Source organism: Quercus lobata, chromosome 11, assembly GCF_001633185.2.
Source record: "Quercus lobata isolate SW786 chromosome 11, ValleyOak3.0 Primary Assembly, whole genome shotgun sequence".
Lineage (NCBI taxonomy): Eukaryota > Viridiplantae > Streptophyta > Magnoliopsida > Fagales > Fagaceae > Quercus > Quercus lobata.
The window spans coordinates 27,047,537-27,052,179 of NC_044914.1; the positions used below are offsets into that span (position 1 = coordinate 27,047,537).

General features: G+C 39.2%; 1 pseudogene; it reads right to left on the reverse strand.

The window, feature by feature from the left end:
- Positions 1-673: 673 nt before the first annotated feature.
- LOC115967919 lies at positions 674-4,379 on the reverse strand (annotated as a pseudogene).
- Positions 4,380-4,643: the final 264 nt, after the last annotated feature.

Here is a 4,643-nt window from a genome sequence, read left to right on the forward strand (position 1 = left end):
TTAGGTAGGAGAAATTTTTTAGATATCTATATATTTTGTATAATTTTATATTCATAATCAGAATAGATATTCTCATTCTAATATTTTTCACTGTCGCAAGGCATAAAATATGCATAACTGGAAGGATCCATAAAATATTTTGTAATAAACATTCTTGCATGGTGATTTCTTTTATTGGCCTGACACACAAGCACACTTACACAAATACAGATGTGATGTTGGGTAAATGGAATGAAATTTATCTCCTGATGCAAGAGAAGCATAAAAATCAACAATGTTGATTATTTCATAGAGAAAAAGCACACCTTGAGTTCAGGTGAAGCTGGGTGCCAGTGTGGAGGACCACTCTCAGTAAGAAGCCCATTGCAAATGGAGAAGCACTAATTACACCAACACCTTTGCTCTTTAAGTAAGGTAGTAAATCTTCCAATGTTGAATCATTAATACTGTGGTGGCAATATGACAAAATTATTACGAAGCGACATATGTAAGCCCTGCACTTATTGTTCCAGCCTCTCTTGTCACCACCTTTTGTCTTTTATTAATCTAATCTATATTATATACTCAATAATTTTATGCCAAACAAAGTCTGTACCAAGCAAGTGATTCTGGTTGACAAATTATGAACATTTTGAACAAAGTAGAAGCAAAAAAAAAAAAAAAACCCTTCATGATGTAACTTGCTTAATGCGAGGATGACTATTGCATATACAATACAATGAAAATATGTACCTCTGTCCCTTACGAGCAGAGATCAAAATGATAATTTCCCTTTCTACTATGAATTTCCTACCTAGTTTAAGCTCATAAATCTATTTGGACTCAAACAAGATGATGTCCAATGTACTAGACCATTGCTCCAAGGCCTGGCTTTCATTAAATTTTACTTTCAAATTCAAGAGCTTCAATCTTGCCAGTATTCTTCAGACTCTCATTTGAACCATTTTGGCATTCTTTGTTGACAATAATGTTAGGTAAGTTTACAAGGCTCAGCCTCTTTTAGCATCTGAACTACCATTCTCATGGAGGGCCTTAGACTTGGAAGTTTTGACGTGCAGTGGATTGCTATTCTCATCACCTTGATTGCATCTTCCTTGACGGCTTCAGAGATGGTTGAGTCTACTAAGTCAAGCACACTCTCTTTATTACTGATTTTGCTGCATACCCAGCAGACAATGTCCTTGTTTTCTCCAAACTCAAGCTCAATCGGCCTCTTTCCCATGACCAGCTCCAATAGGACTATCCCAAAGCTGTAGACATCACTCTTCTCATTTACCTTGTATGTATATGCATATTCTTCACCACCAAAATAAAAAGAAAAACAATCAATTTATATGAACAGAAATTTGGTTAATGCTAGAGCTAATTTGTCTATCGAAATCTCAAATCCTATTAATCACCCTAACTTTGATCCAAAAGTTTTCAAGCCACTAGGATTTCAAGATACAAGAATTAATAGCTAGACTTTGGTATTAGTCACCAAGAGAAAGAGGCAAAGAAATATCTTCACACTGCCCAAGAAACTATTGTCTTTTTTTAAATAAATAAATAAATAAATAACTGCATTTTCCTCAAAAATTAGCCTGTTTCTTGAGCAATGAGCATTTGTATGTTTTCCTTACTCAGCCTCTTTTGATCATTGTGAAAATGCAACAGAGGGAAACTTACCAGGAGCCATGTATCCAAGTGTCCCAGCAATGGCATGGGTCCAGTCCCCTCCATTAGCCTGCACAATCTTAGCTAACCCAAAATCAGCAATCCTTGGCTTCCAATCCCCATCCAGCAAAATATTGCTGGATTTCACATCACGGTGTATCACTGGTCTATCACACCCATGGTGCAGATACTCCAATCCCCTAGCAGCCCCCAATGCAATCTCATACCTCACCTCCCATCCCATCTCCATCTTCCCACTAGAATTGTGCAGCCGATCCCACAAGCTCCCATTGGGCAAGTACTCATATACCAGAAGACTGCTGTCCTCACTTGTGATACTACAGTATAGCTTCACCACATTGACGTGCCTCACAGAGCTCAATGTGGCCACCTCAGCCTCATATTCACCCGAATCTGATATCCAAATGTGCTTTACAGCAAGTTCTTTACCATCAGTTAATTCAACCCTGTACACATTCCCTGACCCTCCTTTGCCAATCTGATTATCATTTTTGATGCCATCAAGGATCTCTTTCTCTGTGAAGTTAAGTATGTGATAAGGCTTCATATCCCAAGAATTAGGCTTCAATGGACTATCAAGATTGTTATGTCTTAGTTTGACACGTAGGCAACATGCTAGTACAAGAAGCAGAATCACAGCTCCAGCAATTAAACAGGATACCAGTGTCCCGAGTTGGCTGTGTGTGCTGGACCCTGATGAACATGGCTGGAAATGCTTCAAATTCTGACTACACAAGCCTGGATTTCCATTAAAGCTGGTACTGAAGGCTTGGATGGAGAAAAAGTTGGGAATTTGGCCAATCAACTGGTTGTTTGATAGGTCAAGATGGCTTAATCTCAGTGATGACAAACTGGTAGGAATTTGACCAGAAAGTTCATTATTGGATAAGTTCAAGGAATTGAGAGTAGGCAAATGTCCAAGACTTGCTGGAATGTTGCCTGAAAGTTTATTGCCAGACAGGTTTATTTGAATGAGGGAAACACATGAGCCTAATGAGTCCGGTATATAACCAGAAAACATGTTTTCATCTAAATAAATATTGCTTAGTGTCTTCAATCCACCAATTGTTTCTGGGATTTGACCCGAAAATTGATTTGAACTCAGCTTTATTGATACTAATGATGAAGCTTTGGAAATTGCCAACGGTAATTCACCAGAGAAGTGATTGTTATTTAGAAATAATTGTGCAAGAGATTTAGCATTTCCTACATTAGATGCCACAGGACCTTCAAATTGATTCATAGAAAGATCAAATATGGATAAGTTGGGCAAGCTCCATATCCCAGCCGGAACAACACCCGAAAGAGAATTGTTATTTACTCTTACACGTGTCAAAGACAAGCAATTAGCATACCTTTCTGGGATTCCACCAGTGAACCTGTTCTGCAACACAATCAGGACAATCATCATACCATTCTTGCACATATCAGGAGGTATCGGACCAGTCAAAAAATTCTCTGCAACATCAATGTAAAGAAAGTCCCCCAAAGAACCAAGCTTTTGAGGTAAAGGACCAGTGAACTTGTTCCTGTAGACTGAAAAATTACTGAGGTTCTTGAACTCCCCGAGCTCTTCAGGTACCTGCCCTGTGAACTGGTTCTCATAGAGATGTAAAGAAACAAGGTTTGTCAAGAATCTCACCTCAAAAATAGTGCCTTGGAGTTTATTACGACTCATATCGAGGTTTGCAAGACTAGTAAGATTTCCAAATCCAACTGGGAGCTTCCCTGTCAATGAATTTGAGTAAAGCTCAAGTTGCCGAAGGTTCTTGAGTTTTCCAATATCAGCTGGGATTTCACCAGTGAATTGGTTACAAGAAAGCTCAAGATTTATGAGCTGAGTAAGGTTTCCTAGACCCTCTGGAATTTGTCCTGTAAGGCTGCAGTTTGAGAGGTAAAGCCAGTACAATTTCTCAAGCTTAAAGACTTCCACAGGGAAAGTACTTGGTTCAAAGAAACTGTCACCAAGGCTTAAGAAAGTGAGACTCGTAAGATTTTCCAATGATCTCCATGGAAATGGCCCAGAAAACCCGCTGTTGTTCAAATTCAAGAACTCTAGTTTGCCCAAAGGAGACAAGTCTGGGACTTTCCCTGAAAATTTATTCCAACCCATGTCCAAGTGTTGCAAACTAGTACAATTCTTCAAGTCATCAGTGATGGTGCCGTACAAAAAATTGGACGCCAGAGAGAGTTTCTCAAGAGACTGAAGCGAGCATATTGCATCAAATGGGAGAATCCCATGTAGATTTTGCTTGGGGAGATTGATTTCTCTGACAAGTCCATTGGAGTTGCATGCAATCCCAGTGAAATTGCATAAGGAGTTAGCTTGTGTCCATGAACTGAAAACATGATTGGTATCTGGGTTTTGGACAGCAGACTTGAATTGAAGAAGTGAATTAAGCTCACTGGATTTGGAGAATGATATCAGGCTGAGAAAGGATAGAAAGAGAAGCAATAAAACCAGCCTCAGCTGGAAAAATTGGTTGGATAACATGGCCAGAATGAATGCTAAGAGGTGGTGGTGGTGGTGATTTTGGTTTGGTCTGTGAGTCAGTATTGTAGTAAGAGGAATGTGGAAACGCAAAAGATACTAGAACTAGGAGAGTTGATTATAGCATGAGGGCGGCTTGAAATTTTGAACATAGTTGAAGTTTCTCATCTCTAATGTGAGTGCGGTTGGAGAGGATAATCTCGGTACGCAAGTCAAGGTTGGCGTACAGCGTACTTGTGTTTCTATAAAAGGTTGTTGGGACTTTTTACCTTATGTCCCGTGATTTTCAGGCATATGTGAAGGATGCACCGAAAGAAGAGAAAATGACAGAAGAATAGATTGTGGTTCACTGTTAAACTTGGTTTCGCGGATGATCAGTTCAATTTTTACATGGAAAAATGTTGTTGATGTACACTCGTAATGTTCATAGGCACGATGTGGCAAAAAGCGGTGCCATATCCCAAGTCCTAACAAT